Source organism: Olea europaea, chromosome 1, assembly GCF_002742605.1.
Source record: "Olea europaea var. sylvestris chromosome 1, O_europaea_v1, whole genome shotgun sequence".
NCBI lineage: Eukaryota > Viridiplantae > Streptophyta > Magnoliopsida > Lamiales > Oleaceae > Olea > Olea europaea.
In genome coordinates this window covers 14,288,023-14,301,178 of record NC_036237.1, presented here as the reverse complement: position 1 = coordinate 14,301,178, position 13,156 = coordinate 14,288,023, and the positions used below count along the sequence as shown (strand labels likewise).

At 30.9% G+C, this 13,156-nt stretch overlaps 1 pseudogene; it reads left to right on the top strand.

Annotated features, from left to right (window-relative positions):
• Positions 1–11,770: 11,770 nt before the first annotated feature.
• LOC111395187 overlaps positions 11,771–13,156 on the top strand; it is a 4,559-nt pseudogene continuing 3,173 nt past the window's right edge.

Here is a 13,156-nt window from a genome sequence, read left to right as displayed (position 1 = left end):
CATGAGCAACACGACACGACACTCAATGTATATTTTTGGGGGTTTAATTTTGCATTACTATGAGGTACCGATAGTTTCATTGGACGATTCTGAATGATATGTTGTGCATAATATTTTTCTTTATGAAATAGGAGCATGTAAAGATTGTGATATTTATAGGCAATATTCGAAGCTCACTATCTACTATAATCGACTGTTTACTATCATATTTATTGCGACGTGTTTATTTGTTTTATGTTTTACATTGCAGGAAGATAATCAATAATTGATTTAAGACACTAAATTGATAGTTTTATGAAGGACATAAACTATAGATTGTTGTACATACATATACAATGTTAGGGAATAAGGGCTACTTTTGTAAATTATACAAATAGAGCATTAAATGATCAATATAAGTGTGGTTAATTCTCTTCTAAACATTGTGTTTATTAATAATTTACTACCATTTTAACAAGTCAATCTGTTAAAAGAATCTAGTATATGTTGATTAATATTTTATCTTTATTTGATGTGAGAATTCAGTCTAATATGCCACGCAACAAGTGGCTCATTAGAACACATCTAATTAAAAATTGCTCATTTTAATTTTTTTTAAATAGATCGAATTGCTCCTTAAACCTAATAAAAGTAAATTTGCAAGAATTTTGCTAGTTATACAATCGGAATTGAGAACCAATGATAAAAAATAAATCGTGGACCCCCTCTCGTATGTGTGGTTGTCAATCGAGATTATCAATCCCGATTGTATATGTAGTATTTCCCAATTGGCAAAACCAAAAACTTTGATCGTGCAACGAAAAGTTCAATTTATTATAAATCGTTAATTGACATTAAGTGACTGTATTTTTTTAGGTACATGATTGGGATTACAAATTCTAAAGCTTTTCTTCTTTCTCTGACATGCCTAAAATTATTCCTCTAACGACATCAAGGGGTCAAATTTCATCCTCTAATTGAAGATAAGCCATAAAGAAAACTATTCTACATGTTCGTAAGACATATAAAACTATGCAATGGAGCTATAAAACTCCTTAAAATATATTTATGGAACTTATTTCCATAGCACATACATAGACCAACACCAGCATGCATAAAGAATCTAACGATCCTTTGCCCCGGTTAGAAGATATAAGAATATAAGAAATATGAGTGTGTGACGATGGTAAAGTTCATTAATAATAAATAGTCTATCCAATACTCTGTGTGTGAATTTGGAGCTCCCTATTTATTAGATTCGTGCATCCTCTATAATAATTACTTGGCACATGTTCATGGACACATCGAAAGCTATAGTATTTTGAACAGTACACTATTATACATTGACAAACTATAGTTTTTTCTACCTTACGAGTCTCTATTCCTATTTATTCTGAGTCACTATCTCCATATAGTAGAGAATCTCGATGCAGTCACATTGGAGTACTAGGATTTTGAAGATTGGTAGATGATATTACCTCAGAATATAGGGTAATAAAAAATATATATATCTAAAAGGAGGGGAACTCTCCTATGTTTTTCCATAGTCTAGAGAATTAGAGCTTAGATAGATAATTATCAGTGTTCTGAAAAATGCGTCTAGGTGTAAAGTGTCAGCAAAATGCCTCGCTTCGTCCCTAGGCATGCTTCTCTCTTTCTTTTTTATTTTTTATTTTATTTTTGGTGCCTAGGCACGCTTTTCCTTTTCCTTTTATTATATTATTTTAGATGTCTGATAGATATTATTTTAATTATTAAATGATTTTTAAATAATATTAAAATAAAAAAATGCTTTTTTTAAGTTTTTTTTAATGCCTAGACTCGCCTAACTCAAAGTTTGGTCATCACGCCTTAGACTTTTTGTAACGGTAATAAATATTTAAGGTATTGAAACTATGAAAATGTGAACGAATGCTTTACCTTGGGATCATTAATTATTTTATACGAGATGACCTTGATAATATGGCTTGAAAATATTGACACATGTAATGTTATAGGATGTTAGATCTAGGGTCGATCTATCTTAATACTATACTATAAGCATTTTCGGGCACTTGTCATGTTCTCGGACATTGGATACGTAGTCGATCTTCTTATATGGTGTAAAGATTTATTAATGAATATTATGGACGATTAGGGAGTTGCATCTAGTCATCTAGTCTGCTTTTTGAACAGGGCTCTAGCAAAGTTGTGGCATAGTCGTGGGTACATATCCCATTGAAGGGAAGAAAGGCCTTGCGAAGTAAGGCCATTGTAGGGAGGCTTCGGTGGCCGTGTCATGGCCACAAAACTAGGGTTTATTTAGTCAATGGAAAGATATAGATTAGATAAAAACAATGTGATTTTTTTTCTTGTAAACGTTTTTCAGTATAGTAAATTATCGTAACTGCTGAATACGTAACCTCACATTAAAACAAATATTCGTAAATCTAAGGTCTTTTGTGTCTTTTTCTTTACTGTAGTTTTACTATTTGTATATTGAGAGTACATGTTTAGGATTTCTAATTCTCAACCGTTCTTTCATATACTCTATATATTTGTTCGATACCAGGAGACACATAAATGCACAATCACTTAATGGTTTTCAATAAATTATGCTTGCAAGTTATTTCTTGCCATATGTATTTAGCCCTTCTTAGATTTGGCTAAAAATTAGATCTTCAATAAATTTTGATAATAACTTATGAAATTTGTAATTAAAAAATAATAAGAGTACATTTGATATGACTTTTGAAAAGTTAAAAGGTCCTTATTAAATTCATTCATTTAAACATTACATATCCATACAAATTTGTATATTCATCCCACTATAAATACATTCATAATATAATTTTAAAAATCACTATATTCATCCAATCAATATAAACATTTAATCTGATTCTTACTTTTTATTTTTTATATTGTCATGTCGATACTTTAATATTTATTTATAACGGGTAGCAAATCCCTTTTCTTGAGTTTATAGAATTCTTTCAAAAATATACTGCTAATGCAACCAAACAAATCTCTCCTCGAATCATACATTAATTAATTTTTTTATAAACTCATAATTTTGGCTGTTTATGTTTCAGTTGATAATTTTAAATTTGTTTCCTTTTATAATGTAAGAATATGTGGACAAGTATTGAAATTTATTTTAATTTTTCTTATATATTTTCATTTGTAAAATCAATACTTAAAAAAGCGTAAAAGAATAAGATTTCATTTTTCATAAAATGAAAATTTTATAACTCTAATAATGTATTGATTTTTTTTTTTAATTTCCATTGAAGATGATATTTTATAATTAGGATTTTATGATTTTAGTTAAAAATAATATTTTACGATTATTAGAATTTTAGTTAAATTCAAACCTTAAAAGAATATAAAAAAAGGCTTAGAAGGATATATGAAAATAAACATTGATGGATGAATTTTAAAAAATATACTATTATTTAATTTTATATATATATATGTGTGTGTGTGTGTGTGTGTGTGTGTGTGTGTGTGTTTCGCGCGGGTTAGTCGCTAACAATTAAAAAGGGATCAGATGATTGTGTAAGGGACAAACCTCTTGTGACAAAGTCCCAAAAAGGGGCGTTTTTATTGGCGATGACTTTACAATTGGAAAATAAAAACAGAATGTCTCCAAGGGGCACAAGCACACGAGTTACTGTAAAAGAAGTGTTTAAATCTAAATTAAGAAATTGAAAATTACATATTCTCTGTTTGAGAGTATTTGATTCGGAATCTTCTGCTTTATGTTTTTTCTTCCTTTTATATTCCCTAGATGATCTTTTCGTGATCAACCGCTTAAAAACTTCTTGATCGCTCTATAACTGCCCACTTTCCTTGTAGTGGCCAACTTGTCATGAAACTGCCTTCTCTAACTGCTACCATTACTTTTGTCGTTCAACCGTCCTCAATTGAATTCCTTGAATCGTGGGACGTGGTAGCACTACTCAATAACTGCTTCATTAACTGTACTTTTGGGTAACCATAACATCTCATGTTTGTTAAGATGATGGGCGACTCGAATGTTTGGACGAGAGCAGGGTCACAGTTCTGGGCGACTGCATGGCAATTCATTCGCTCAAATCTTGGGCGACTTGCAACCTTGGGCGATCGTATTATCGCGTTCATGGGCTTCCCTATTTGGGCCTTTATCCTGCATTGCCTGATTGATTCGTTCTTTGGGCTATCTGATTTTGGGGATTTTCCAGTTGGGTTTCATTCCTTGGGCTATTCAACTTGAGCTGAACTTTTTGTGTGTCAACAATTACCCCTCCCAATATGGCAGAATTAATACCAATTATTAATTTTGCCATATTTACTTTGTGTTTCCCAACAACATTCGAAATTCTCAAGAATTTCAATCATTTTTTTCTTCTATAGCCTAAAAAGGTGCGACGTTTGCAAACCCTTATAACCTCCAAATGCGCTATTTCATTGCACCACTAAATCACGCCTCATTTTTTCGCGCCTCTCTCGCAATATTACTGTTCATCTCCTTGCTTCTCTGCTACGTAATTCTGCAAAACTCTATTTCGTCCCTAATGGCTGCTTCACAATCTCAGTCTGGTGACTCCTTCAGTTTCGAAGACTTTCAGAAATTCCTTACTCGAAATTTTCATGCACCGGCCAATGTCGAACTCAATGAGTTCTATCTAGGTCCTTCATTCAACAATGCCGAGGCCATCGAACAAGCGGCGGTCGGTCAACTGTTCCCTTGTACTCATGGCCCTCCGTTTCTAAATTCTTTGCCGCTGGGGCCACTTCGCGAAAGAGGTATTCACACTTGGCCTAAATCTGATGTCGTTTTTCGTAGATGTCGTGCTCGCCTTGTAGACCATGGTCCTACTAAGGCAATTTTTTATAATGTTTGGATTTCTGATTTGTTAGAAATCTCTCTTCAACCCCCCTATTTTTGACCCAGTGTTTTTTCCAATCACTTTAAGTTTTTGGTCTTTTGAGTATAATACTTTTGTTTTTCCTCTCGGTCCCATGTCCATTACCTTAAGGGATATTGGGGCCCTAGTAAATCTGACACCTTTGGGCGATACCATTTTTCCTGGTATTTTGATTTCTGGTGTCGTCCCAAAATTTGGTAAAGGCCTCACCGAGTCTTATTCAAGTCTGCAAACCCTTCATAACCACTCAAGTGCTGAGCCTTCCCATACTGAGCGAATAGCCTTTTTTCTGATTTAGCTTTGTAAATACATTTTGCGTGTACCAAGCATAAAGCCCTCCCTAAACTATTTACCCATAGCGCACGAATTGGCGCGTGGTAGGCCTCTGAATTTATGTTCTTTCTTTTTAGTTGCCCTCTATAGAGGCATGGCTTCTCTTCAATCCCAATTGAAGAATGGTGCATCTCCCACTGGCAGTGGACCTCTTTGGTTCGCTCAAATGTGGTTGAGAGTTTATTTTTCATCGCTTGGTGCTCCATCTTTTTCCAGCCTTTCTGCTAACTGCTACGGGCTAATCATTGAGCCTCTGACTCCTGTAAATATGTCCAGAAGGGACATTTTTTCATTCTTTTATACTTTGGATTCAATCCCTTCCTTCTTTCCTTTTCCTCCCTTTTTGACTCCAGATTATGTGCAACCCCCATCCACTCTGAATAATGCGAACACTTCCTTGTTTATTTGGATTCAGTTTTTGACTGGAAGGGAGTTGTTCCATGATATTTTGACTGGGACTAATGCCAAGGCTGGGGTAGAGATATATGCTCCTCAATTTTTTGCTCGCCAACTTGGTTTTGACCAAACTTGGCCCGTTCCTCCTTGCTATTCAAGGAATTTGATAGACCGCTTCTACACTATTAATAAAACAGAAGCGGAGGCTATAAATGCTCGCAATCTTCTTTTGACAAGTAACTTCTCACTAGCCCCCTTCAATCCTAGCCGTGTCATCTATCTTCTTTTTAAACGACTCTGGCCGTCAGTGAAACGCAGATTGTTCGCGACTGATGTCAATCGTGCTTTCCATTCACTAGGTCAGCCAAACATTTCTTCCACCCCTCCTGTTTTGGTCACTCCTGTGTCCATTAAGAGTCCGTCTTCTTCTACTCGTGCTAAACAATCTGCCCGTCCATCGACTTCTCTTCCTGCCAAGCCCACTGCAGCTAAAAGTACCCCCAAGCCGCAAACGGCTAGCCTCAGCGTCTCCCATTTTGGAGGATGATGATGATGATGATACCCCTCTCATCGTCAAGAGGAAGGTAATTAAATCGGTTTACTCATAAGCATAGCTTTCTATACTTGAGGCTTTTTACTTATTCTTTAAAGATATATTATATTAATAGTATTGAATATTAAATTTATTTATTTTATCATATGTATAATCTTGATTATTATTTATTTAATTAAGGTCTTAAATTTGAATTTAAAAAAAAAATATTTTATTGTTATATATATATACATACATATATATATATATGTATATATATATATATATATATATATATATATATATATGAGGAGGGGAAGGGAAAGGAGAAGGAGAATTGTATGTCAGATTTTTACACTATTACACTTAATCTACGTGAATTTTATTTCAAATGAAAATTTTCAAAAGTCTTTTGAATTCTACAAAATTCTATAAAAGTTTTAAAATGAATATCTATAGAACTTTTACTAATTATATACAAGTCTATAAAAAAATTCACAAAATCCACATAAGTCATCTCTTGAAAAAGTTCATCAAAGTTTTCAAAAATTCCAATTAAATACACCTCCCTAAAAGTCCAAATGAATACACCCCCTTTAATATTCAAACTAAATAATTTAGATTCAAAACTTTGATTTTAAAATTTTCTTGCAAATCGTGAATAAAAAAAAATGAATTTATCAATGTAAACTTTTAAAATATATATTTACCACATATTCCAATTTCATATTCTCGAAGATGTAGGAAATCAGTATAACTAATTCACCGCGAACAAAAATATTTAAGCACTGTATTTAAAATATTGGATGGCAAACTTATAAGTATCATCATGTGATATACGTATCTATATAAAATATGCGCCCCCCCCCACTCCAAAAAAAAATTTTCAAAAATTTATTTTCAACTACACATTTTTCCATAAAAGAATTTTACACATAAATCTAAATTTTCTTTTATTTTTAAGGAAAATGCTTCGTACATTGTCCTTTAAATTATGGTTGACATTCCTTCTTATGTGGCACAATATGGAGAGATGAAAAAGATTGTTGGGAAAATCAGAGGACGTAATGGTGCCATGTGGAAAGATGTATATAAATGTAAAGGGAGATGTACCTGTAGCAGAACTCAGTTTTAAATCATATATTCTCCAATAAAAAATTATTCCAAAATGTATTTTGACCCAAAAATGGGATTCAAATAGGGACATAATATATGAAATTGGTAGGATTTCATGTCGGGCGCTAAAATTGTTGTAACACGCATTTAACACTACCAATTTAGTGAGAAGAATATATATGTCCTTTGATATTAAGTCGTGACCAAAAAAAAATTTTTCCAAGCAAATGCTATGGTCATGAATTCCAAATATATAATTTCTTTTATTTTCTTATTATGCACTCAAAAGAACATATAGTAACTCATTTATGACATTCGCACCATGGATAATAATTTAATAAAAAATAATAACAATCAATACATGATAAATGATAGAATTTACATATAATCAAAGCCTTTTTATTTTTCTTTAAGATTATTAGCTTGCAATTCACAATTATTGTCATCAAAACGACTAAATTTCATTAATTTTGCAAGGAAAGCTAAACATGTATGAGCCACAAGAAAAAAAAATATACTCTTCGAGTTATGATATTTATCGAGATTTGTACTACTTCAAAAGCACAAAATAATATTATTTAAGAATTAAAATTTATAGTTTATGCTCTTCAAGAGTAGTAATACAATAATTTTCAAATATTATAATGTCATAATTTGTGCTTTTTTAGGAGCAAAAAAAAAAAAAAAAAAAAAAAAAAAAAAAAAAAAAAAAAAAAAAAAAAAGAAAGTTCCGTAAAAAATAATGAGAGAATTATCTAACATTCTTCAAAAAAATTGATTCTGAAGTAATACTCTTTTGAGAGTAACAATACAATACTTACATCGAAGTGTATTCATTTGTGATTCTTTAACAATAACCACATAATATTCTTCAAAAATGTTAATAAATATAGAATTGTGCTCCTTCCAAATCTTTTTGCTCTAGAGCAACAATTAATTATCCTTCTAATATTTAAATTAATATAAAAATATGGTTCTTCTGTAGCAATACACCAATACTCCTTTGAAATATTGATATTGGAATATCAGGTCCTTCTGGAACAAGTAATATTTCATTTGAATATAATGTGCGTTTTTAGTAAAATACAATTAGAAACAAATTCTATTTAAGAATATGATATGAAAAAGTATTATACATTTTCAAGAGTAATAATACAATACTATTTTAAATATTATATGTGTGAATTTGTGCTTTTTCAAAAGCAACAAAATAATATAAATATAATATTCCTTTTCAAGGAATACTATAATATTTTTCTGGAATAATGATTTATATATTGTGTTTTCTTCCAAGAATAATATAAATATTCTACAAAAAAATTACATTCTTGTAAATATTCATTTTATCATAAATTGGCAAAATCAAATTTATATATTCAATCGAATAACTATACCTCTTTTTTATATAATTAAATGTTAAGATAATACTAACATTTTCTTTTAGCAAATTAAAAGAGTTTCTTTGTAAACTTAATTGGATAGAACTTCTTGTCTTTCTTTGATTGAAGGAAAAAAAAATTCTACTTCAACTGCCTAAAGATTTGAAAGCAAAAATAGAAATAGATTTTGCTAATTCAATTGGTTTGAATTTCGTGTTGATAACGTGTTATAAATTAGAGAGAAAATGAATGAAAGAGAAAAGTAAATAGAATTGTGTGTTTTATTAAAAATCAAATCCTCATATTTATAGGAAAGAATTAGGTAATAGCAACTAGGACTGTAGATGTATAATAGTTATTCACTAATAAACATATAATTTATATCATCAAATAATATACATTTTAAAATTGGTGAATTTTACGATATTATTTCTCACTACAAAAGTAAAATAATAACAAGTAATAAATTGAATTTAAAATATAGGTAACAAAAAAAAAATGATGTGGATTGAGAATATTTGTATCTGTGTTTATATAAATATTTTTTTTTGAATTTTTATGTAAATAAAAATTAAGAGTTTTAAATATTTTTATTTTTCAAAATTTTTAATTTTTAGAATTTTAGTTTTTGATTTTTTAAGATTTTATTTCTTCAAAATTATTATTTTTTATTTTTAGAACTTATCAATTTTATTTTTGAATTAATTTTTCTTGATTTTTTTTTTTTTAGTTTTAGAATTTTATTCATTAGAATTTTGCATTTTAATTTTTAAAATTTTATTTAAATGAAGTTTTATCAAAACACTTTTTTTCCCTAGTATTTTGCAAAAAATAAAATTTTATCAAAACACCTTTTTTCCCAAGTATTTTGCAAAATTGAAAATAGCTTGAAAACAACCCAAACACGTCCTGCACTTTTTTTTGATAAATTTAATATCCGTCTCATTCAATAGATTTATATCTACCAAAGTATCTCAAATCTAGGTCCATTTCAACTGGTAAAATGACATTACAGGTGTAGTTCTGTTCTAGGAAAAATAAAGAGTTTTGACTGGAGCTCATATATCGCAATCCACAATTAGTGATCAAATTGTTTTGTGCTTTGTCTCTACTTTCAACCTTTCATTGTAGGAGCTTTTAGAAGTTTAAATTAGGTCAATCACTCAATCCCGAGCCATGAAATAGACATTTAGGCCACTCGATATTTTCAAATTAAAATGGGTGGAATAACTTTTTTTGGATAATGAGTGGTTAAATTTTATTTTTTTATTATTATTTTTTTTGTGTAATATTATTTTATGAAAAATTATATGATTGAAAATAAACGAGAAAAAAAAAATTAATTTAATGAAATCAAACGAGGGCTTAGACTAGGGATGATAACATAGGAGAATAGGGCCTCGACATCACCTGCCTCAATGAAGAATTTTAGTCAGTAAGACAGAGATTTAAATATCATTTCGAAGCATGATATGATATTGGGTAATTGACACAAAACGTCCCTACCTTTAATGTTTATTGTGGAAAACGTCCACACCTTTCATTTTTTGACATTTTTGCTCTTATTTTCACATTTTTTTGCGGAAAACATTATTTTTACCATTTTTAATGTAAAATGACCAAAATACCCTCATATTTAAATAAAATCCAAAAATAAAGAAAATAAAAATAAAGAATAAATTACAATCTCACTCCTAAATGTTTTAAAAAGTACAAGTGAATTCAAATAATTATTAAAAGGCCTAATAGCACAAAACGTCCTTACGTTTGGTCTAGAGTGTGAAAAACATCTATACGTTTCAAATTAGTGAAAGAGATTTTTTTGCAATGAAACGTGGAAAAGGGATGAAAATGCAAAAAAATTGAAAAGTTAGGACGTTTTTTTGCAAGAAGTGTCAAATGTAGAGATATTTTTTGCTATTAGCCCATAATAAAATATTAAAAATAACAAAAACTCCCCCTCTCTCCCTCTCTCTCTTCTCTTCTCTTCTTCTCCAAATGGGCTAATCACATTAGAAGCCAAAAAACTCCAATAAACCACCATCCAAACTGTTAGACTACCATACTATCGAAAAGCTCTCACTTCCTTCTGCACATACCACCCAACATTTAATCTTGAAACCTTCATGCCAATAGATTTGTTAGGAATTGCAAACCAAATACCCAATTCGCGAATGTAAATACTGGCGGTATCACCTATTTCGGAGAGACCCATACTATTTTCAACACATCAATCGACTATACTTACTAGGGTGCCTCTCTTCATGGTCTTAAAATATCAACAGATAGTTCAACGATATGGAGATTTGACGATTTTGGCGATGGTTAGTGGAAGTTTTTTTTTTTACTTCTAATGTGACAGTTCCATTTGGAGAAGAAGAGAAAAAAGAGATATTTTTATTTTTATTTTTAATATTTTAATAAGGTCTAATAGCAAAAAAATCCTTACGTTTGACACTTCTTGCGGAAAATGTGCCTACGTTTCAATTTTTTTACATTTTTATCCCTATTTTCACATTTCATTGCGAAAAACGTTCCTTTCACCAATTTGAAACATAAGGACGTTTTGTACTATTAAGCCTATTAATAATTATTTGGACTTACTTGTACTTTTAAAAACATTTAGGAGAATATTGTAATTTATTCTTTATTTTTCTTTTCGTTTTTTGAGTTTTATTTAAATGGGAGGGTATTTTAATCATTTTACATTAAAAATGATGAAAATGACGTTTTTCGCAAATAAAGGTGGAAATAAGGGTAAAAATATCAAAAAAGGAAAGGTACGGATGTTTTCCACAATAAAGCTTAAAGGTATGAACGTTTTGTTTCGATTACTTATCATATTTATGCTTGGGATGACAAGGAAGCTAGTCCTAATTTGCCTTTAAAAAATTTCAACGGTGTGGAATAGGACGGATGGGATGCGATGGGATTGGCGTCAGAGTCATATTTTTTTTTTTACAATTCTTAAAGATTTTGGAACCCACCACGTTCGACTTCAAACACTATTAGAGCAAAATAAATAAATAAATAAATAAAAATAAAAATAAAAATAAAAATAAATTTGAAAATGGGTTTGGCTGGGTTACGTTCCTGGCACGGTACATGGAGGAAAGCTATTAAAATCGGATTCAAGGGATCTCACACAATGATTTCTATCTCAACACGTACAATTGAATATAAGGTTTTCATTATTGGAAAAATATTATTCGCTTTGAAGAGTCTTCGTTTACGTGTTTGTGGGGGTCTCCAAATAGTGATTTTACATCATCTTCTTCTATTATTGGTAGTTGTTCTATATCTTTCTTACCTATTCATGCAGAAAAAATAGTGAGATTGTGATTTTTTTAACATTGCTCAACCATTTCTCCATTGTCAAGCATTTCCCTTCATGGTATTCAATAAATAGCCAGAGAATGATTTACAGTCTATTTTAGTTCTCTTTGCTGGGTTTCTTGATAGATTTTGACTTTTCTATTGCTTGATTCTTGTTATCTGATTTTTGTCTGGCACTGTTACTTTTTTCATATGATGATAAATGTCAGTTTGGCAATTAATTTATGGTTCCTAATTACATTGATTTCATTAATTTGGGCTTCCTTGGCTGAATAAAAATGAGTACTTACTCGCATGTTTGGTGGGGGAAGGGTTTGGAAGCGAAGATTGGATAGACTGGACGGTAGTAAGAAAGAAAAGCTTCGATCTTGTTTGTTATACTATCCATTCCCGTCTAGTACTGCGTAGCTAACACTTGCTTCATGTATGTATTGCTACCCTTTTGTATGTTTGCATCTGATGGACTTGGCTCGGTCATTTTGTAGGAATTTTTAGGTGCTCCTTCATTGATATTGCTTCCATCTCAAAGGAACTTGTATGGAGGGTTGAAGATATATTTGGTGGAGAGCAAAGGAGGTGCAATAGCGTGCATGCTTCTTGCTCTATTTTTTCTTGGGAACATGGCCTGCAATTTTGACTCGACTGGAAAGAAGAGGCCGTCTTCCTCAACACACTTACCTTGATTATACGATCACGAATCTGTTGGCTGCTGTTATTATTGCTTTCACATTCGGTGAAATTGGAAAGAGCACAATTGAAAAGCCAAATTTCCTAAATCAACTATCTCAGGTGAGACTGCTTATATTGTTTTGCTAATATTTGAGCTCAATGAAAATTTGGTGAAAGTAAGAAAGAACATTATTGCAAATATGAAAGTAACCTTGACTTAGTGATTTATAGACTTTACCTCTAAACTTAATGACTATTTAAAATGAAGATAGGCCTTGTTTAGAATTATAACAGTTTAAGGTGATATACACACGCTGTCATATTCACTGGTAAAATTAAATATACTCTGTCATGTATTATCACGCTTCATTCCAATAGTTTATTTCTATCAATTTATGCAAATTTATGTTTTTTAGATCGATTCAAGAACAATACACAAACTTTGTTCAAAGTATCTGTAGGTGCTATGGATAATTACTCTGAAAGGGGAAAAACAAAGAATGCATGAGGGGGGGGGGGGGGGGGGG